General features: G+C 38.5%; 1 protein-coding gene and 1 long non-coding RNA gene across 4 annotated transcripts in view; one reads left to right on the top strand and one right to left on the bottom strand.

Moving 5' to 3' along the window:
- Positions 1-24,396, top strand: part of ZIC4 (Zic family zinc finger 4) — a 121,760-nt gene that overhangs the window by 32,956 nt on the left and 64,408 nt on the right. Inside the window, exon 2 of one of the 2 annotated variants that reach the window (XM_075937682.1) lies at positions 13,562-13,711. The exons of the other annotated variant lie outside the window; for it this stretch is intronic. The gene's annotated coding sequence lies outside the window, so the exon portion shown is untranslated. The remainder of the gene's footprint in view (positions 1-13,561; positions 13,712-24,396) is intronic. 2 annotated transcript variants of the gene reach the window in all.
- The window catches only part of LOC106731508 (uncharacterized), a 156,816-nt gene that overhangs the window by 102,621 nt on the left and 29,799 nt on the right, over positions 1-24,396 (bottom strand). The gene's annotated exons all lie outside the window — the stretch shown is intronic.

Raw genomic sequence — 24,396 nt, 5'->3', positions numbered from 1 at the left:
ATAGGATTTACCATAACACGTAAATTATTTTAATGCCATCTTCTGAAACAGGCAGACCTAGAGTCAATGTATGTTAATTTACTTTACAATGTACATAAGTTACTCTTGACCTTAGTTAGAAATGATGCTCTTGAACCCTCTTAGAAGTGTAGTCAATAAGAAAGCTGAATAGCTACTTGTTATGCAAATTCAATTTTTGTTTCAGTTGAACAGTGTCATAAACAGGGCATTTAGCAGGTGCCCACAATAGCAAACTTTCGAAACTTACCATACTTGGCCCAACACTGAAGTAATTACATAATAGTGATTTTGAAGACACATTGAAAAATTGCTGAACGTAACATTTCTCTTCCTCGAATTCTGCCAATACACTCTCATTTTAATGTTGATGGCATTAATACAAGTACTATTTTTTTCAAGAGAAGCCCTCTTGAAATGTTCAGTTTAAAGGGCTCAGTCTGTCCTTTGGATAATATTATAAAACACTGAAACTAACACACATGCATGCATTCCAGGAATTCATACAAGTTCTGCCTTTGCAACTCCAGCTGAGGGGGGGATATGAACTTCTGTGGCCTTTCCAGGAAGCCTGTGAGTTTTGTTGCCAAGTTCAAACAGCTCTAAAATACATAAGGAAATGAGATCCCATGGTATTTATATAAATTCCCATGTCAAACAAATAAATAACTTTGTCTACTGTTCGGCAAACAACTTTCATGAGACTTTCCCAAATGCAAACGTGATTATGTCATTACTGTGGCCAATCTGGCAAAAAGGTGCATGAAACGTATACACTGAGATTTGTGATTTTTTTGTTATGTTACAGCTTGTCTTACATTTTATGAAAACAATATAGCAGTGTACATTTGGTAATTACATATTACTCAAATTGTAATGAAGTACTAAAAAGCTGAGACCCAAAATAGAATTTGTGCCATTTTTGGTTAAGCTTTAAAAAAATGTCTCACCTAGCCTTTAGGAAAATATTCATGAGGCAAAATTGGCAATAGAAAAATAATTATTTGAAAAACATTATATGAGGTGAGTTGTTGCTTCCCTACTGGATGCCAGTTTAAATTGAGCTAATTTGTTTTACCAGTAGCTTAAGAAAACCCCAGCACAGCAGCATGACAATTATATCCAGGTGCAAGGACTTAATTCAACACATTCTAGGTGGATCCTTCTAGTCTGCTCTGTGGGCCCCATCCTCAGCTGTAGCTAAGAACAGATGCCCTTGAAAAGATGCTGTGAACATGATCCATTCAGTTCCTGAATAAAATAAAATTGAAATGTTTCCAGAAAAATGAGTGATATTCTTATATCCAGGACAGCAATTCAAGTATGAATAAGAAACAAGAAGGCTAAAAGTAAAGAGTAAATACTACACTATTCCTTTCCTCAAAGAGTATGTATAAAAACTTTACCTCAATGCTGCAAAATAACGGCATATGTTTAAATAAATCTCAATGACTTTTTTTAATAATAGTGTAAAAACAAATCAAAATAATGAACAATGCATTCTTCATTCCTGAGACATTTCAACAAGGATGGAGAACAAATTGTTGATATTTTTATCAGTCTTTATATAATACAATTTAGCAAAAAAAAAAAAAAAAAAAGGCCATATTTTTGAAAGCCAGAATTCATAACTAACAGATTTGATCTAAATATTGATTTAACATGAACATTTTAGACTTGTTAGTTTTAAAAGACCCAAAAGGCAAAAGAATACAACTTACATTTGCACATGTATAGCAATTTGCAAGCTGTTTTCCAGTCTTACAGTCCTTATTGTAGCAAAACTTTCATTGAGAAGTCTTGCCTGAGTAAAGATGGAAGAATCTGACCAGATTCTTCAAGAACATATTATTTGCTTTTAGTTATTACAGATGAAGTAGAACTAAAAATTTGTTAAAATCTGTATCTAAATGTTGGGATAAAAAGTGTATAATTTGAAAATTGCTGAAATATAAATGTGCACACATTTCACTGATTTGGGCATAATTTATAGTTAATCAGATCAGTAAGTCCAACAGTTAATTTATTTAGACGTTCATATATGTTTATGACTGCAGCAACAGATATACACCACATCATCTGAATAAAAAGATAATTCAACAATTTTGTTTTATGTTTTATACCAGGGACTTTTGGTTTTTTTTGTTGCCATTGCATTATTGCCAATATAATTCCATATTAAAATGACTAAACAAAACTAGAAGATTCTTTCTAGCTTTACAGTCAAGAGTTTGCTAAATAGATTCCAAACAGCAGCATTTGTGTTTCTATGAATTTCAACTTTAACTAACACTAATTAGAGGTGTACCAGATGACTCGGATTAAACTAGCGGGTAGTGCTTATTCAGACTTAATGTGAGCAATCTGGACATTTTGAAAAACAGCCAAGCAGGGCTCAAATAAAAACCTGCCAAAAATCAAAACTCTGAGTTCACCCAGGCATGTAAGACTGGTTCCCATGAACATTAAAAATAAAATTAAAACCAGTTGGAAGTCTTGGTTTTCTTTAAAAAACAGAATATCATCCCCACCCTCAAGAAATATTTTTGCCTAATACACTTTGCCCTTTTAAACCACCTCTCTGCACCAGAACAAAGTAACGATGAATTGGAAAAGAGTTTTATTTCAGTTCAGAGTATTGAACTCTTATGTTCTCTGGATCCTGGTTTCTTGATGAGGGTGGAGTAATAGGGGGGCAGACAACTGCCAATGAAACATTTTCCAAAAGGATATTCATTTCATTGCTCTTGTCTAGCACTCAATAGCAAGGTTTTTTCACTAACTCTTAATTTAAAATATTCTTCATAGAGGCATATTTATTCATCTGAATCTTTGATTTTCTGGTTGAAGGTAAGTTCTAGGAGCTAAACACAGGGCCAAATTCACTGCTGCTTAGTGTAAATGGATTTATGGCAGTTTACACCATTGTTTGAATTTCACTATTCTAGTCTCAGATTTTTGTCTCAGTTTCTTCAAATTTATACCTATTGCTGAATTGAATTCATTGGATTCCTCTCGAGTTACCCGGTGTAAATAAGATCAGCATTTGGCTCAGCGAGTGAGATGTGAGTTGTTTAATACATGCTAGGGGGTGAAAACTAGGACTGGATCAATCAGTTAAGATAAACTGAGAACCAATCTGGGCCTCAGCTCAAAATTCAAAATACAAGCCATAATTTTGAATTTGAAAACGTTTGGAAGTCATTTCATACAGCTCCCTTTTCCCATGCCTCTGAATTCTTGGGTTTATTGGGGAGAAGTAGCACCAAAGAATTATGGCAAGAGCGATAATCAAGCTATTTCCAGCACAATTGAAGCCAGAAATCTGTACAAATCTTTCTAGAGAACATATTTTCACACATACCTTCCCGCTTGATTTCTCTCTCGAATGCAGAAGCATATACTTTTTGGAATGCCTACTCAAATCACCAAAATTTTTAAGGCCTGCCAGTCAGAAGTGAAGCTCCACCTCCGGGGGTGTAATTCCTTTACAGGAAAGCCCCCATTGAAGTCAGGGGAGTTTTGCTTACCTAAGAAGTAAGAGATTGGGCCTGCATTTATACTACTGAATTCAATGTTATTGCAGTCACTGAAGTTCCATGAGTATAAATGAGGACAGAATTTGGTCCTTAGAGGATGACCCAAGTCAATGTTGAAAGACATCAATTTAAATGGATTTTGGATCAGACCATTAAAATGTAATCTGATAATAATTCCTAAAATAATTGACAGCCTAAGTTGCCTGCTGCTTCCAGTGAAGCTAATGACAACACTCCAGAAGTGAAATCCTTCTTCATGACTCGAGTTCTAGCCCAAATTTCTTCAATGGGAGCATCAGTGGAGAAAAAATAAGTAAAAAGCTTATTGTCAGGTTAAAAACTATATACAATGAAACTTTTGTTATCCAGAACTCTGTTAAGCAGAAAACTTTGTTAACCGGCACTGCCCCCAGCCACAATATTGTCACATCTTCAGGTGCACATGCCTGGCTTGGTTTACCATGATTGGCTTAACAATTTTTTATTTAAGAAGTACTAATCATCTTTAACTCAAAATAGAAATGAGAAGATCAACTGCCTCACACTACAAAACTACCAATATTAAAAACCTAAGTTTTACTATTATTGTCCATTGGTTTTTCCTAGGATCATGGGACCCTCTGATAACTGGAATTTTTAGATAACCGGAATGCCCTAATCCCCAAGCGTGCCAGATAACACACACAGGTTTTACTTTACTTTTTAAAATTATCCTGCCTATATTTCAAGGTAACATTGGAGTATTAGAAGTCAAAGCATTTTTTAAAAATCTAATGTACAATTTGGACTTCACTCAGGGTATGTCGACACTACAACACTAATTCGAAATAACTAGCACTATTCCAAAATAACTTAGTCCGCATTTACACTAACTAGAAGGCAGTTATTTTGAAATAGTGTTGAAATACCGTCAAGCTAGAGGACTTCTTACTCTGACTCCTGTAAATCTTATTGTATGAGGAATAAGGGAAGTCGGAAGAAAAGTGCTCTATTTCAAAATAAGTGCTGTGTGGATGCTCCCTATTTTGAAATAAGATACGCAATTGATGTGGCTCAATTTGCGTAGCTTATTTTGAGTTAAGCCCTACAGTGTAGATATACTATCAATGTGGATAACAAAAATAGGCTCATCGATTTCATTTTTGTCTATAATTAAATTCTGTTCCATACTTTCTGATCATTATGTAATAACACCATTGTTTTCTGTTTTAAACTGAAGTGTTTTCACTTTCTTGGTGTGGGGAGAAAAATGGAAATTTCAGATTTCTGAAAAGGGTTATTTTTACAAAATTTAAATTTTGAGTCAAACTTTGCCTTGCAGTGTCCCTTTAAAATAACAACAGTCCACAATAATATGAAACATTAAAAAATATGGTGTCCAGTTATGAGCATCATGTTTTAGAAAAGGTGAGAACAAACTGGAGAGAGTTCAGAGGAGAACAACAAAATGATAGAAGTTTTAGAAAACCTGACTTATGAGGAATTATTTTTTAAAAATGAGCACACGAAGTCTTGAGAAAAGAAAGTTGAGAGGGATCCTTATAACAGGTGTCAAATATGTTAAGGGCTGCTGTAAAAAGGATGGTGATCAATTGTTTGCTAGGTCCACTGACAGTAGGACAAGTAATGGAGAAATAAAGGGTATGTCTACAGCACTAATTCGAACTAACTTAATTCAAAGTAGTTAATTCGAAATAAGGTAATTCAAATTAGTGCATCTAGACCTAAAAACTAATTCGAATTGGCATTTTGCTAATTCAAAATAGCATGTCCACATTGAGTGGACCCTGAACCGAAGTTAAGGCTGGCCAGAACCAGTGCCAGTGGGGCATCAGGTTAGGACTTAGAATGTGGAGCTGCTGCCTCAGGTTAGCCGAGGGCTGTGCTTAAAAGGACCCGACCCCCCACCCCGGACAGACAGTTCTCAGGGTTCCCCACTTGCTTGTCTAACTCGATAAGGGACAGCAAAGCAGTCCTGTCTAAAAGTGCCCTGAGTGCCCACACTCGGCACATCACAGCACTTGGCCATCACAGCACTCGGCACATCACAGCACTTGGCAGCACTGATGGCCACAGACTGCCATCCGGGGGGGACAAATGGGGGAGTGTCAGGATCCAGGAGGCCCTGCAGGAGAGCTTCCACCCCGAGGAGCCCGCAGAGCCACCCCAGTCCTCCCCATCGGGGGCTCGTGCCCCGTTCCTCCCTCACCTCCTTCCACTTACCCCTCCCTAGCCCCCCTTCCTGATGTAACAAATAAAGGACACGTGTTCAAAAATAGAAACTCTCTTTATTTAACAAAACTGGGGGGGGGGATTAACCTCTGGGGAGACTGGAAAAAGGAGGTGGGAGAGGGGAAGAGAGAGGGTGGGAGAGGGGAGGGGGAAACCTGGAAGGAAGGAGCTGGAAGGGGGAAGCCAGGGGAAGAAGGAGGAGGGGAAGTATAAAACTATGGTACGCCATATCTTCAGTACTGTGTACAGATGTGGTCTCCTCACCTAAAAAGAGATATTTTGGCCTTGGAAAGGGTTCAGAAAAGGGTAACTAAAATGATTAGGGGTTTGGAACAGGTCCCATATGAAGAGAGGCTAAAGAGATTGGGACTTTTCAGCTTAGAAAAGAGGAGACTGAGGGGGGATATGATAGAAATATATAAAAGCATGAGTGGTGTGGAGAGGGTGAATAAAGAAAAGTTCTTCATTAGTTCCCATAATATAAGGACTAGAGGACACCAAATGAAATTAATGGGTAGCAGGCTTAAAACTAATAAAAGAAAGTTCTTCTTCACACAGCGCATAGTCAACCTGTGGAACTCCTTGCCACAGGAGGCTGTGAAGGATAGAACTATAACAGAGTTTAAAGAGAAGTTAGATAAATTCATCGAGTGTCCCTGGCCTCTGTTTGTGGAAGGCTGGAGATGGATGGCATGAGACAAATTGCTTGGTCATTCTCTTCGGTCCATCCCCTCCGGGGTACCTGGTGTTGGCCGCTGTCGGCAGACAGGCTACTGGGCTAGATGGACCTTTGGTCTGACCCAGTACAGCCATTCTTATGTTCTAAGCTCAGGGTTGAGGGGCTCACTAGACCAACTTGATTTTCATGCAATCCTGTTCCTGGGTTTTGGTGGCCAGGCTGGCAGCTATACTGGCCTAGACGGCCGCATTCCTATGCTTAGTGCGGCGATCGTGGACATTGGAGGACTCCCCCCAAACCTCGATGAGGTCCACGATCTCTGCACTAGACCAGGCGGGCGCCCGCCTCTTGTGGCCCCAGGCAGGCTCCTGGGAGCCACCAGGCTGGTCCTGGGAAGAGGTGGAGGGTTGGGTGTCAGCGGGTGGCTGACTCATGCTGTGCCAGGTGCAGGGTCTGCTGGCTGGGTGCTGGCAGGCTTGCACCTGGCACAAGCACTGTAGCCAGACCGTGGCCCTTTAAGGGCTCCAGGGCCAGGAGGGGGGCAAAAGAGTTTCCCTGGTTTGGCCCAGAGTGGCCATCTGGGCAACCTGGGAAGAGCTAGCCTCCAACTAGTTCGAATTAAGTGGCTACACAGCCCTTAATTTGAACTACTTAATTCGAGCTAGGCATTACTCCTCATAGAATGAGGTTTACCTAGTTCAAATTAAGCGCTCCACTAGTTCAATTTAAATTCGAACTAGCAGTTTGTATGTGTAGCCCCTATTAAAGTTAATTCAAACTAACGGCTGTTAGTTCAAATTAACTTTGTAGTGTAGACACACCCAGAGGGCTTAATCTGCAGCAAGGAAGTTTTAAGTTAGATATTAAAGAAAACATTTCTAACTGCTTACGCTCTGGAATAAGCTTTGAAAGGACAATGTGGAATCACATCCTTGAAAATGTTTAAAAACTAGTTGGACGAACACCTGCCAGGAATGGTCTAAGGTTATTAGGGTTACTTAGTCTTGCCACAGCACAAGGGGCTTGTCTTAATGATTTCTTAAGGTCTCTTCCAACCCTTAATTTCTGCAATACTGAGATTTTAAAAACCCTCAGATCTCTTCATGAATCAACAGAATAAATTGGTTTTTTTACACTTGTTCTTTGGCAGCTTCTTGAAGAAATGTTTTGGAAATAAAAGTGAAATATGACTACACCATTAGCATATGGTGGAGAGGAAGAGCTTACGGTGTGTTTTCCTGATGAATTACTAAAATGATTTTATCATTGTTTAATTTTAGCTTCAAACACAGTTTTTAATTCCTGATTTTTTTCTTCTATTTCACAATAGATAATTAGTAGTAATCATTATTGGTCATTGGCCATTAATTTGTTTCAGAGTGTGTACCTCAGTGGGCAGTAATTACTGCACAGCCTTCAGTAAGATATCATTAACAAAATGAGAAGACCAGAGAAAATATGTTAATTACTGTAAGTGCTCCATTGGTTTCTCTCTGGAATAAACAAATCTAACAATTAAGATCACACATATTTTTTGGCAGACTGTAGTGCAAAATGGAAAAAAACCTTCCAATGCAACATAATAAGGAGTTAAAGACTTTTTGTTATTAAAAGACACATTTTTCTCTTGAAACTCATACCATGATCATGAATCAAAATGAAAAAACCCAACAATATATACTGGCATTGAAATCAATTGATCTGTTCACATATATAAAGATAATTGTTTGCAATGTCAGAGCCTATATAAGCATTTCTTCCCTTCACCCTCTCACATCTATATATTATATAGTGCTGCCCCTTTTGTCCTGAGCAATGAGCCAATATTCAGGGCCTTGACAGACTGGTTCCACTAGAAGAAGGCTGATGATGCATATGATCTATTCCTTTGGCACAATACTGCTTATTTACAATAGAATGTGCAGAAAATGGACAACAGCAGGCAGTTTCCTTGCTCAATACCCAGATCTGCCTTTCCCATGAGTCCTATCCTGTGATCCAAGCAGCTCCATCACTCTAAGGGCCATTATCAGGAATTCTCCTCTCACTGTTTGCTAGCATTCTGCCTCTCTCATATACACCTTACCAAGGAAACCCTAGCCCCAGCATTTGGAACTCGTCCCAGAAAAAACCAATCCCCCCACAGGATGTTGCCCTGCTCAGGCTTTGCCATGCAGCCAAATTGCTTTGGGCAGTAACTTTTATCATTTCAGTCATTGCTGCACAAAGGGATATTTAATTGCTCCTTTCATTTAACTTGAAAGAAAGGTGGTTAGCACAGCAATAAATATTAATCAGGTCTGCGATTGATAGCACATATAAATACCTTCCAATATAAAAATTATCTATATGGAAAGTGCTGAACTGGAAACTGCTTCAATCCTGGAGTAGGCTCGTGCCACTAATGATCTCAAAATGCATTTGCCTCTTACTGTCCACCCAGAAATAGTTTAGGCTACTTTGTACTGCTACAAACTTTTGGGTAAAATTCTTCATTTTTTCCTTTTTTTTTCCATTCAGCAAAAGAGCTGGTCATTGCCATGAATCATCAAACTCAAAAAAGGGATTGCTCTCAAATCTTTCTTCCTTTATGTGCATGCCCAGTTCTCATTCAAAAAATTTTAAATTGTGTCATTAAGCTTATGTCCAACTTCCTTTTCCCATTCTTACAATGATTTTAACACAGTGAACTTTACAGCATTTGTAAGAAGCCTATTAATCCACTGTTAAACTATAAGCCAGATCTTCTACTGGTGTAAAATAGCCTAGTTCCACTAATACCAACAGAGTTACACATTCATTCACCAGCCCACAATCTGACCCCAAAAATGTTTGCCACAGATTTGGGTGGGAAACCAAAATAACACTTCACTATAAAGGTGTTTTTGTATTGTTGCCAAAAGAAAACATTTTCCACTATGCGTGGTCAGAAAGTACTATGCTAACAGAGAGAAAGGGATATACAAAGTTGCTTTGCGTTCTGGTGGATAATAATGGAGACATCCCATATGTATATAACTAGGCATGGGATCTTGACTTATACAAATGCCCATGAAAAATAAAAGAGGCTCAGATACCACTTAGGGGAATGTGTAAGTCATTTGCACCAATGTTCACCAACATGGATCTATGGTATTTATCCAGATCTATGAGATACCTTTGGGTAAATGAAGTACACTGCAGTGTTTCCTGTGTAGTAAAATAGGTACCACACCACAAGGATATCTGACTAGAGAATGTACCATGGTACAATATATGCTGCTTTGTAGACCACTGGCATCTTTAATGTCCTTAACAAATCCATAAATTGTCTACTTGACTGTAACCAAAATAATATGAAGTAATAAATCTTTGATGTAAGAATCCATCTCCAGTTCTTCTTCACTATTGAATGGATTAAGTACCATCCATAGGTGTCCTTTCTGAGATCGCTACACTTGAGTAGATCATATTGACTAAACATGACAGATAAGACACATTCCTAGCTTTTGAAATCACTTCAGTTCCATTTTTGAGCTCTCTGACAGCAGTCAAAATGTTAATATGATTTACACTTAAATTAAACATACAAACCTCATTTAAAAACAACTATATGATGAGACTGATAATGCAAATGCATGATAACCATAGTCAGGACATAATTACCATGGCATGCTATGCATAGTCAGGATACAAATACTATTGGATATGCTGAGACTAGGCAGTACAATACACAAGAGAATTTAATCACAAGATATGTGCAAATTTAAACAATTTAATTTCACAACATTTTCACTCCCCCCCCCCCCTTTTGGAATTTTCTTCGGATGAATAGGTCTGAGACTTTTTCTGCTTCACTTCTACTGACTTATCATTTTCTCTTTGGAAATGACCAGCGTGGGTGCAGTCTACGGTATTTGAGCAGAGTTAATATGTTGCTACTGTAGGTAAAAATGGTAAAAACACATTTGTCACCATTACAGTTGCCAAAATATAAACATGGTACTTTTGCTCTTTCCCACCCTCCTATCATGAAAGTGTAATCATTTATTGCAAGTTAAATAATATATATTTTCCAAGAGGAAGTCTTCCCAAAGTTTGGATGCAAACGATATTATAAGAAATATATTAGCTTAGTGGTCTTGAACACTTCTGCAACCCCATCTTACCCTTTAGAATGCACTACTGAGACATTATGTAATATCTGACTATTGGCCAGTGTCCTGATTGGGATGGAGTCTTAGTGAACTGAAACCTCTTAATTTTAATTGGAGATGCAGGCAGTACAATACACTACTGACTTGAAGACCATGACAGATATCTGAAAAGGCAAGGTAGGGCCCTGTAAATACATATCCACTATTGCAAGTTACCTTTATTTTAATATTTGCTTAACAAACCATTGGAGTTTCTTCAAATGCAGCTACTGAAAATAAGATTACCCCTAGTCACTGTTTGCCAACATATTCCTACTAAAGAATGACCAAACAGGCTTAGAAAACAAACTACTCCTTCCATCACTCTTCACCATTTAATTCTTTTCACCTTTTTTTAAATGAACATAAAGATTCTAGAATGTCCAAATGCAAAGAGATTCAGTAGGTGTGAGTTGGGTTAGCTCCATTGATTATAGGCTGCTTGAAAAACATGATTTGGACAGAGAAAACTAGCCAAAGAGAGCCACAAAAGGAATGAGAGGAACGAGGATATGCTATTCATGTCTGGAAAATGACCACAAAGAGATCTTCCAGGTTGCTCTCTTAAGAAGTGTGAAGAGGAATCCTCTAATCCACTCCTGCAAGGATGGAGAAAGATAAGGATGTAGGAGGGAGCCCTCTTAGTCTCCCCAAAAAATATTGCAAGAATGGGGATGTACTCCACACTGCCCTGACCCCATCTAGTATTTATCGAAAGTCATCAGGTAATAGAAATGTTGGCCTCCTGGAGTACAGGTTTTTTTTTGGAGAGGCATCATGTGGAGCTCTCTAAATTTCCATAATCAAATGTAAGCATCAGACCTTTGAAAGTGTACATTATTATTGTGGTAAAGTTTAAGGAACCCATATAAGGCTGGATGCTCCATTTTAAGACATACTGTAAACATTCTTCATCAGTGACTTTGGAAAGTTCCTTTACAATTTCTCCTAAATACAGCATAGACTTACTCTCCTTACTCCTGCCCCTGACATTAAGAACATAGGAACGGCCATACTGGGTCAGACCAATGGTCCACCCAGCCCAGTATCCTGTCTGCCTACAGTGGCCAATACCAGATGCCCTAGAGGGAAGGAATACAACAGGTAATCCTCATGGGATCCCTCCCCTGTCACCCACCCACAGAGAAACAGAGGCTAGAGACACCATTCCTACCAATCCTGCCTAATAGACATTGATGGAAATAACCTCCATGAATCTATCTAGCTCTTTTTTTAACCCTTTTAAAGTCCTAGCCTTCACCACATCCTTTGGCAAGGAGTTCCAGAGGCTGTGTGCACACTGAATGAAGAAACATTTTATTTTGTTTGTTTTAAACCTTCTGCCTATTAATTCCATTTGGTGACCCCTACTTCTTATATTGCGGGAATAAATAAATAACTTTTCCTTATTCATTTTTCTACACCAATGATGATTTTATAGACATCTATCATATCCCCCCTTAGTATTCTCTTTTGTAAGATGAAAAGTCCAAGTCTTTTTAATCTCTCTTCATATGAGACCCATTCTAAACCCCTAATCATTTTGTTGCCCTTTTCTGCACCTTTTCCAATGCTAATATATCTTTTCTGAGATGAGGTGACCATAATCCTACACAGTATTCAGGATGTGGGCGTACCATGGTTTTATATAGAGGCATTAAGATATTTTCTGTCTTATTCTCTATCTCTTTTTTAATGATTCCTAAAAGTCTATTTGCATTTTTGACTGCCGCTGCAGGAGTGGATGTTTTCAGAGAACTATCCACAATGACTCCAAGATCTCTTGAGTAGTTGTAGCTAAATTAGTCCCCATCATATTATATGTATAGTTGGGATTATTTTTTCCAATGTGCATTACTTTACATTTGTCAACATTAAATTTCATTTGTCATTTTGTTGCCAATCACTATGGGTATGTCTACACTTGCAGCCTATTTCAGAATAGGGCTGCAAATGTAGGCATTTGGAATTGCAAATCAAGCCCGGGATTTAAATATCCTGCACTTGATTTGCATCTTCCTGGCCGGGTGCCATTTTTTGAAATTTACAAGACCGGAATAACTGCCCGCGTCTACACACAGCAGTGAAACGGGCGTTCGAAATAAAGCCCTATTTCAAACTACCTGTTATTCCTCCTGCAATGAGGTTTAACAGGTAGTTCGAAATAGGGCTTTATTTCGAACGCCAGTTTCACTGCCATGTGTAGACGCGGGCAGTTATTCCTGTCTTGTAAATTTCAAAAAATGGCACCCGGCCGGGAAGATGCAAATAAAGTGCGGGATATTTAAATCCCGGGCTTGATTTGCAATTCCGAATGCCTACATTTGCAGCCGTATTCCGAAATAGGCTGCAAGTGTAGACATACCCTTAGTTTGATGAGATCTTTTTTAAGCTCTTCACAGTCTGCATTACATCATCTTCTTGAACTAATCCCACATGTCATCCCCCTTTGTGTCTCTTCAGTGTTTTCCACATCACCTTTTGTAACATACCATCCTTACCTCCAAGGCTCTGCACTATACAACTCCTGCCCATGTGTCATCCTTCTTATCCTCATAATCTGCACCATGGCTGGCTGTGCTCTCAAACCAGCTTCCCAAAAACATTTTTCATATTCTTTTCTATTGTCATTTTTTAATGCTCCTACTTACACTGGGAAAAATCTCTCCCAATACTTCAACACCAACCAACCTTCCTTCCCTGATTTCTCTCTATGAAACACATTTCATCTGTGAAGCCTAACCATGCTAACAACTAAAAACACAGCGGGTAATGGATAAGGAGTAGGATATCACCCTTAGCCAAACATGCTTGATACAGATAATTATGAATGAGAAAAAAGGAAATGATTTTAAAAAATTCAGCACATTACAATTAAAACTAGGGTTGAATTTTCTGATCTTTTGGTTAACCTTCAGGTAAAGACAACCACTGACTACAAAGGAAGATGGGGTTGTCAACATATAAATGAATGGCATCCTGACAATGGTGTATCCAGAGAAAAGTTAATGGGCATACTGGTCCAAAGAAGCTGAGAGGGAAGTGAAAATATTGATAGATCTGGAGAGGTGAGGTAATTTAATGACGTAATGAACTGTAAAATGTTTGTTGGTCCCGAAATGGGACAAAGATCCACATGCTTCCAAGGCACTCTATCTCAACATACATTATGGTTCAGTTGCAGAACATCATTTGCATTAGCTATGTCACTCAATGGCTAATATAGGAATGTAGGCTCGCACCTTGCATTTTTAAGCAGCTTCAAAAACTTTGAGTAATATTGGGGGCATAGAGAGAGAAGGGGTAACAGATACCAAGCAGGCCTACTAAGATCCTAAGGCAAATGTAAGACTGTATCAGCATAAAGAGAAACACAGGGGCTACGTCTCGACTACATCCCTTTTTCGTAAAAGGGATGTAAATTAGACATATCACAATTGCTAATTTCAAGAGGGATAAGGGATCTTTCGTAAAAGGCTTTATTTTCTGAAAGATCAGCATCTAGACTGGCGCTTTTCTCCGGCAAAGCTCTGTGCCGAAAAAAAGCGGCAGCCATTTTTATGCTAATGAAGTGGGGGAGATTTAAATCCCCGCTTCATTAGCAATTGCGATACGAAAAAGCAATTTACGAAAAAGGGATGTAGTCTAGATGTAGCCAGGTAGTATAACTTTTCTTTAAATTGATTTAAATGTGCGTACTTATTCAGCTAAACAATTATCCAGCGTTAGATTAGGTACTATGTTATATTAAGTCTAGTGACTGTCTCAATTTTCTAATAGACTGCATTTAGGGTCATTCACTGAAATTCATATAAGTTGGAGGTAGATGATCCTTTGACTTTTGAGACAAGCAGAGGAGAAGCAGGAGGCTCTAAGGTTACTATTCAAAGCATACACAGGGAGTGCTCAAGCAACAAGCTGCTGCCAGCCCTCTGGCTGCAGTTAACCCAAGTACAAGAGCCCAAAGCCACAGATGATAGATCAGCCATTGGCACAAGGTGAAAATTACATTTTACAAAAATTGGTCCTCCTTGGAATTTCCACTTTCTGGTGTTTCCTTTATTTACTGTATGTACTATCTGACCTAATTCAGAAAATAGGTTATGATCAATGTTCATGTCTGTCCTCTGTGTTTTACATATCACTGAGGGGCAAATGCCATCTCTCTGTTTTGTACTTCAGATGACACACTCACAGTGGTCAATAAATACAAATGAATAATAGAAATCCAGACACACATTAAAGCTGAAGAACTGAAAACAGATTTTATAAGATGATGGGATTTTGGCTAGCATGCAACAAACAGCATATTTTTGGAACAACTCCGGGGTCAATGATTAACACTTTGCTTATCATCCTGAATAGATGGGGCATATGATAGGCAATAGTGGACCATTGTGAAAACAGCAAATATGTGATCTTCAGATCTCATAGGATAAAAACAGGCTTGGTCACATTTAAACGATGGTGATAGTTTGAGTCAATAAATGGTATGAATAAGTAGCATGACTTGTTACAAAAATCCTCTGACTGATCTGGCCCTAACGTTAGATAGAATAAGATTTAAGCACTCTCAGGCTTCCACATTTAAAAACAGCTTGGAAAGAGGTGGCTAGGGTTGGACGCATGCAGGGCCGCAATGCAATAAAAGTAGGGAAACACAACTATGAAGGATATGAAATATAAAATTGCACAAAATACCATACAACATGCATTGGTGAGACTTCTGATCTAGATTCTTTTGTTAGAGATGTGTGAAATATGGGAGTCACTTCTACTGTCCTCTATGCTCCGCGAATGAGGAGCAACACAATTGCTGGAATAAAGTACGAGGCAAGATTGTAGTAGCTCAAACTGTAAGCATTCCGTCCTCTGCTGCAGCATGCTTCTTGAAAGGCACTTGCTGAAACACAGACATCCCCTCTGTGAATGGGGTCTGGTAAATTACTGGATAATATTGAAACACTAATAGGCTGTGTCTAGACTGGCAAGTTTTTCCGCAAAATCTTTTGATTTTGCGGAAAGCTTGCCAGCTGTCTACACTGGCCACTTGAATTTCCGGAAAAGCACTGACGATCTCATGTAAGATCATCAGTGATTTTCCGGAAATACTATGCTGCTCCCGTTTGGGCAAAAGTCTTTTTCCGAAAGACTTTTGCGCAAAAGGGCCAGTGTAAACAGCACAGTAGTGTTTTCCGCAAAAAAGCCCCAATCACTAAAATGGCGATCGGGGCTTTTTTGCGGAAAACCACGTCTAAATTGGCCATGGATGCTTTTCCGCAAAAAGTGCTTTTGCGGAAAAGCATCCTGCCAATCTAGAGGTGCTTTTCCAAAAATGCTTTTAATGGAAAACTTTTCCGTTAAAAGCATTTTCGGAAAATCATGCCAGTGTAGACATAGCCATAGTGAAATACAGAAGTAGCAAAGGAAGAATGAGTAGTTTTAATAATCCAAAAGGGGACATGTCGTAGCCTAGCATATGAACTGCATATCATGAATCCTATGCTTGGAGATATTTGGAAACCATTTCTAAGTTCATTTAGAAGTGTAGTATAAAAAGCAGGTATAAAGCGAACCAATTTCATAGATTCTAAGGCCAAAAACAAGACAAAGTAGAGCATCTAATCTGATGTCTTATATAACAGAGGCCTCAGAATTGTATCAAGAGACCTTTGTATTGAATCTAATAACGTGTTTGACTAGAGATTATCTTTCAGCTCATAGGTTTCCCTTTTCTAGCAGAACAGAGGGCTTCCCTACTTCACTCTGATAAGACTTTCAGCACAAGACCATTTCATTGCAATGCAGAGATGTAAAAGCTGTTCTGTGTTTCTAAGGCCCAAATAAATACAGCAGGACTTCCCTCAGCCAAAACTCAGATTCAAGGTGTAACACATGACTTGCTTCAACCAAGCTTAAAACAAGGATTTAAAGTGAAACTCACACACACCAAACTTCTCAGCTTTGTGGATCTTTCAACAACAACCTTCTAAATCTCACCCCCTCCTGAATCACTGCCTAAACTAGATTGGCCCCATAGCACCTACCTTTATAGAGTGCTGGATGAATCAATTAAATCCCCTACCCTGAAAATCCCTGCACTCAGTGCAAGCAGCTGCAGCCCTCTTCCAGGCAAGAAGGCTAGAACTAGCCCCTGCCCTGCCATATCCTGGATAATACTTTTTATGCTACTCATCACATACACCATCATCATTAAACCAAGAGCTAAACATTTGAATAAATTATCAGGATAAAAGTTACACTACACTATATCTGGAATATTCTGCTTTGGAGAGTCTATTCCAGACTATTGATTTCCATTAAGTTACTAAATTTGGTAAATAGGTAACATTACAAAAGGAAAATGAAATTAGAGTGTAGCCTTGGTAGACAGAGACTCTCTGGTATCCAGGAGTTAATAGCGGTTTATGTTAAAACTAGAAATGTTACTGTAATTATGAAAATGAATGTATAATTTATGCACAGAGGATGGAAAATATGCAAGGTGTGTACAGTACATAATTATATTTCCTTGCTTCTATTGATAGATGATAAATCTTTAGAATATAGTGAAACTATGCATTAATCTGCATTACTTTTGGAAGGCCATGATTTCTGGAAAAGTTTTTGTTGTTGTTTTTAATATAACAGCAGCCTTTCCCCTGCTTTATTATGCCAAGGAAGCATATGGAAATATAAACTTGGAGATGTTACTGATTTATTTTGGTGTTGGAGCATTTTGCTCTTGTGCAAACATTTCTTGTGACATGAATATGGATAGTTTCAAATCTTAGAAGAGTTCATTACTAAAGGTAGCATATGTTTTTGACTCCTGAACCATGAGGGAAATGAGAACACCCAGCTTGCCAAACAGTAAATTGTAAACAGTTGGTACACCCCTAAGCAAGAGAAAGAAATAATTACTGTATCTGTGCTTTAGAGTAGCCAGCTCATTTGTATGCCTCATTTTTGTTTGTTTGTTTGTTTTTTCATTTTGCTGATTTAATGCTTTTCTCCAAGGTTTGTAGCTGCAGATACACATATCCTTTGGGCCTGCAGCATCATGATTCTAAGTGTACAGATGTCACTCTGGATTCATGGATTCTGTGGTATCCTGCCATTATGCATCAAAGTCTACCCTAAAAGAGACAGTCAGCTATTACACATGCTTTCTGTCTTATTCATAAAGGCTTCATCTACACTGCAGGATTTTTGCACTAGAAACCTTTTGGGGAAGAGATCTTCCACATACACTTCTTGTGCAAAAGTGCGTCAAGACTTCAAAGCTCATCGCAAAAGCGATGTGCTTTTGAGCAAGAGAGCATCCACACTGCATGGACACTCTTGAGCAAGAAAGCTCTGATGGCCATTCACAGAATGGCCATCAGAACACCTGTGCTTTTTCCGATAAAGGCACCTACAGCAAGAGCTGTAGCGCAAAAAGGAGTTATTCCTTGTGGGGAGAGGAATAACTCTAACAGCAAAACCCCTCTGTTCTGCCGATTTACTTGCGCAAAAATGCGCTTGACGTGTGGATGCTCTGCTGGTTTTTGTGCAAAAATGGCTGGTTTTGTGCAAAAACCTTGTAGTGTAGACATAGCGTAGACGTAGCCAAAGTGTATACTACTTGGTATCCTTGGGTCCAATCCTGTGAAATTCTAAGATCCAGATGCTCAAAGGTGTTTAAGCACCTGATTCTCATTGAAATCAGTAGAAATTAAGTGCCTACATACCTTTAGATCCAGATTCTCAAATGTCTGCTGGGAAGTTCTTAGTGCTCCTTCACCTCCACATCTTCAACTCCCATTGGGAAATATGGCTCTCCCTGCACCTTCACCTCAGCTCCCCCTGGAACTATGGTTGTGTTATGCATAACACAGAACACACATGAAACTTGCAGGAGCTGGACCACACCTGGACTGCGTTAATTGAATATAGTTGAATATGTCTATTACTTTTTTATTTGTTTATTCCAAGATTTTTCAAAGAAGCCTAAGGGATTTGGGCAAAGTTCTCAGTGAAGGTCACTACTGATAGGTGCCTAAATCCCTTAGATTCATTTTGAAAATCCTAGCCATATCTATTGCAATAGTGTCTAGAGGAACCAGCTGGCACTGATGCTAAGCATTGTACAAACATATGGCAAGAGAGTATTTAGTTTAAATAAATAAGATAGAAAAATGGTGAAAGAAGAAAAGAGGCTATCCTAATATATACAATGGGTCAGTAACACAGTCAGGATTAGATTCAACATCTCCTGAATCCCACCCAGTCTATTGTCCCAGTCACTGCATCACACTGCCTCTCTTTCAGGCTACTTGATTGTTCAAACAAGACATTTACACAGATATTCTAGCCATAGATAGACTGGAACTTAAGAAATCATTAGCTTGCCCAAAGCTCCCCAACATGTCATAAGCACATTGCAACACAAATATTTAAAACAAAATAAACAAAACTCCTACCAAGAAGAGACATTCCTCTACATACACTCTTTCTCCTGAAGAAAGGCTGAGAAAGCAAATACCTCATGACAGATGTAAATCATGTCACTTAATGTGCTACTGGAAGACAGTCATTCACTATAGTGAGTAGCATGGTATAAGAAACAATAGAATAGAATAGAATAGAATAGAATAGAATAGAATAGAATAGAATAGAATAGGTTTCACTTCTTCAGGACTTCCTAAGAATATTTCCTGAACTATTGACCAGTGAGGATTCCCCCTAGCTTCTGTTTTACTATGAATCCTATGTCCGAATTAATCTCACCCAGTGTCACAATGAAATCAGATGAAATGGCAAATTTTACACAGCTTCTTAGCAAATATATCAGTTCATTTTCTCTTAAATTGGACCAGGATTTTCTAAACAAAACAAAAAAAACAAAACAAAAAAACAAAACAAAAAAAAAGCTTGTGATTCTTGGCAAACCTGCTCTGAATCAATATCCAAAATCATGTATACATCATGTACCTTTCACACTACATGAGAAAGAATACTTTTCTTCTCTGTAAACATTATTTGGTGCATTTGGCCAAATTCATCTCTTTTTAGTCCATTGTCTTCCAGTGCAGTTGTAAAGGATGAATTAATCCTGTTACTGTGATTTTTATAAACAAATAATGGAGATACAGTCAATAAGAAATAAATAGGGTCCAGTACTTAGAAGCCAAAATAAGACAAAAACTGCTTCCCATATTGACTCCTTTAAATCTGCCAATAAAAATGTCAAGAATCAGGAAAATGAGCACAGCCCTTTACTGCAATATTTCATCTCCTGATTGTTCTATCTATAACTCTTCCTGGCCAGCAGCATTTACTTTTTGGTCAGCAGAAGCTGAGTGGTCAGCTCATCCAACAGAGTGACAGGTACATGCCCCTGCTTTGCTACACTTCTTTTCAGGAGGATTTACTTTGTTTTGGAACCTGTGGTCTAGGTTAAGATGGGAAAGCTGGTTTGATCTGGCTCAGTGTCTTAAGCACGCCTCTTTTTTTGGTTGAATTTCACTTCTCTATTTGATCCTGTTTACAATTCAGGGAAATGTTCATATCTAGCCCCCTAGATCAGTTTGTTTTAATTCTTTCACATCTGGTCCCCACATAATGTCTGACTGGCAATCAATTCAACACTGAAGTCCTCCTGCTCAATTACAAATCCTCTCTACACAATTTTCTGTCATCTATCATCATCTTTATTGTATTCCCACAGTCACATACCTGGAAATTACCCTTAATCTCAGGTTTTTTCTTCCCCAAATATCTTTGTCTATAAGTTCTCCCTCTCGTTACACCTGGAACATTGCCAGAATTCTATCTTAACTTGACCATGCTGCAGGTAAAATCCTTATCTGTAAAGCACCAGTATGAACCACTCTACAGCACTATCAGCCATGTGCCCTGTGCTGTTATCTACTCCCCTCTCGGAGGTGGTTTACATAGAGCGGTGGAAGAGTTCTCTCTGGGTGCATCTACACAGCACCCTTAGCTCGAAATAAGCTCCGCAATTTGCCCTATGCAAATTTCATAGCTTATTTCAAGTGCATTTGGAAATAGCTTATTTCATAATTTGATGTGCCAAATTTCGAAATAACTTGCTATTCCAAAATTCCCCTTAACCCTCATGGAACGAGGGTTACCGGGATGTTGGAATAAGCCACCTGTTATTTCAAAATCTGATTTTAAATAATGTGTTGCTTCAATAGACACAGAATAGCTATTTCAGGATACTTCTGGTATCCCAAAATATCTCCACAGTGTATATTACTCTCCCAGTGCTTGTGCCGTCACCACATTTTCAGTATAAAGTGCTACAATTGCAGCCTATAAACTTTTAAGTGTAGACAAAGCCTCAGCTCCTTGTGGCTTATTCCCTATCAATCTATTTGATATGGCCTCTGTTAATATAGTATCTGACCATCCCACATTCTGTCAGGTGTTTATCCCTATTACAGGCCTATGATTTACAGATGTACCAATATCTTCATTTTATAGATGGGAAGTTGAGGCACAAAAGATTAAGTGCTTTACCCAAAGTAACAAAGGCAGTCTGAAATGGAGAAAGGAATTGGACCTTGGTTTCCCAAATCCCAAGCTTGTGCCCTAGTCAGGGAACCATTCTTTTTTCATGGTTTCTACTGATCATAGCCAGTGTCTCATTGCTCTATCCTACCAATTGCTTTCTTCAAATCTTGTCTTAAAACCTCTCTATTCCCTTTCCATTTTCTCATTGTTATATGACTCCTTTCCTTTCTATTCTTTCCCTTCACATACTTCCTCCCTCCTCCCTGCCCTCCTCCCCCAAACCTAGCTTCACACAGGAACTATTTTCAGGAATAATTATATCTGTGTTTTTTGTATATTTCTGATTTCTTTACTTTTGTGTTATTCCATCTTCATAGATTGTTTTCCCTTTTTGCTTCTTTGACAGTCATGCAGCAATATGTGTAAAACATTTTCTCTTTTCTGTCTCTCTGCAAAGCATTTTGTACTATTTTTCATGAAGGATGCTTTATACAAATAAATTACATTCTGTATAGTCGGAAGAATGAAGTGACTATAGAAGGTGGCTTTGGTGACATTGGAAGCATTATAAGTAACTAAATTCACTGTTTAGCTACACTTTTCTTTAGACAAAACCCCCTAGATATGGGATATAGTTGATGGCTCCTCTTAATACTTAAAGTATATTTCAGTTGGGCTACCTTTGGGCTGCCACTCAAATAACTATTTACATAAAGGAAATCAGAAAGAGAGAGTTTGTCCTAACTATTCACTATGGTTCCAATCCATCTGTGTTTTCTAGAAAGCTCAGCACTTTTCCTTATGTTCTTCTGTTCATCTCACCTTAATATCCACATTATGCTTCCTCACATCCTCTCTTTAATATATGACTTTGTACATGTAAGTGCTCAGTTTCTTCAATGTCACTAACAGGAAAGGAAAATAATACTTAAATCTGTAACAGATGTATAGATTCCCTTTAGACGGAATGCACTGTAGATTGCACGCCTTCACTATAACATTTTCAACTGCTTATGTGATGTTCACATGTGGCAAGATAGTGAAGTGTTTGCTCACAGTGCTTCAAGCTAGCCATATATCTTTTATTCCCATGTGGTGTTGTCTCGTATCTTAAGCATTTCTGTATAATCTTTAATACCTATTGCACCCTTTTTGTAATATTCCTATTATAAATCTAGATGAATGTTTATACCTACAGGAGATGTTCCTTGGAATAATGAATCAGAAAACCAGACTAGAGAATACAGCATGAAATTCCTGCACTTTTAAAGTCGCACTGTACCCATTTTGGTTTTGAAGGAAGGTGGGATTTTGGCTCCCTCTTTGGGAGTCTGGTATTCAACTGGTATTTAGCAACTGGTATTCCAGTCCCCCAGACTCTTACTCATGCAAATAATTATACTGAACTACTCTAGATCATGCAGCTCCCTCCACGCATTCAACATAGCAAGCTAGTAGCACACAGGGACTACTAGGATATATTCTCAGAGGGGTAGTAGCCATGTTATTCTATAACTTTAAAAAGAACAAGTAGTCCTGTGGTACTTTAGGGGCTAACATAGAGAGACTGTGAGAGAGAGAGAGTGAGAGAGAGAGAGAGAGAGAGAGGGATAATATCATGAGCTTTTGTGGGCAAATCCCACTTCTTCAGATAAGATGATCTTGTCCACTCAAGATCATCTCATCAGAAGCAGTGGGTTTTCCCACGAAAGCTCATGATACTATAGATATATTTTGTTAGTCTGTAAGGTGCCATTGGACTACTCATAGGATGTATTTTGTTCTTATTAAGGAGCTACAATGCCTACTGTTTTCCTTTCTGGCTCGCTTCTGGGTCACAGAGCAGCAACTCCTAATTTCTGCTCTCATTTGCTCCCCAATAAATCTTGACTACTTCCCATGAAGTTAAAATAATTACTTTGCATTTGCACAAGTGATAGTCTAGAATTTAGCCCACTGGACCCAGTGCTGCACTCCTTCGCAAGCCAAACAGCCACAGAAGTCAATATGTAAAAGCAGAATGAGGACCTCCAAGGTTGGCCACCATTTCATACTTCCATGCAGACATCTATCTGAATGTGTTGAACAACAACAACATCAAAGTACAAATATGTCTTTCAGGTAGCAACTTGAGTAATACTATAATACAATAGCGAAAATGTTTCACTCCTACTGTTAGATGCCTACGTTCATACTTAGGACCTCAATAAAAGTAGCCCGACTTTCAAAGGTGCCAATCTCCTGCAGTTTCCCCACTGACTTCCATGAGATTTGTCAGTTAAAACATTAAGCCATTTCTATTTAGGAGACTAATTATCCATTTAGATTTCTTATTTTAGGCCTGGAGATGAAAACCTTTTTGGGTTGTGGTCTTCTGACCCACAGAAAAATCAGTCAGGAGGAGCTGGGGGCTGCAAGGAGGTGGCGGGGGGGGGGGGGGGGGCGGAAGGGGAGGGACTGGAGTGCCAGTGTGGGTTCCTCAATACTGTGGAAAGCCCTAATAATTGGGGGCCAGATCCAGACAAGTAGGGGTCACATCCAGTCCCCGGGCCTTAGGTTCTTCACCCCTGCTTTAGGCAAAAAGATCGGAACATTTTAGTATATATATTTAATGGATTGCAATAGCTATTTATAGATGGTCATTCTTCATTATAGCCTAGACACATGTATTTCACAGTTCTCTAAAGAGGTAAATTCAGCTGGGTCTCTCCAATGGCTTATGATGTTTTTCCTGTTAATAACAGTTTCAAGAGCTACTCATGTGCCTTTTGTCAATCTTCAGGTTTCTAGAATTACATATGTACCAAGCCTTGAATAACAGAAATATCATGATCTCAGAATTTATAGATTTTTGCACAACTATGTATTGTGCAGTACCTTAAAACTGGTATTTATTGATTAATGATTTACTAGTAAAGCAGCTGTAACCCATGACTTCTTCTACTAGGAATGTTGTCAGGAGGTCCAAAGGGAGCAGGCAGAAAGTTCATGGATTAGTGACAGTAATTACTAGCCAATCAGAAGGTGTAGCTGCTATAGAGACAGATATAATTCAGCATCAGATTACTATCAGTAAATAAGATCAGTAACATTAACAGTACATTTTATATGCCCAGTAGCTGTTCTGGTGATGTGTTAATAAGAACTGGAAAAAGTGAATTCAAATTATTGATCGAAAACTTTGAGGCAATTCTGTAATCCTGTCTTTTTGTGTTTTCAATGTTTTTCA

Source organism: Pelodiscus sinensis, chromosome 10, assembly GCF_049634645.1.
Source record: "Pelodiscus sinensis isolate JC-2024 chromosome 10, ASM4963464v1, whole genome shotgun sequence".
Lineage (NCBI taxonomy): Eukaryota > Metazoa > Chordata > Testudines > Trionychidae > Pelodiscus > Pelodiscus sinensis.
This window is presented reverse-complemented; position numbering and strand designations above follow the sequence as displayed.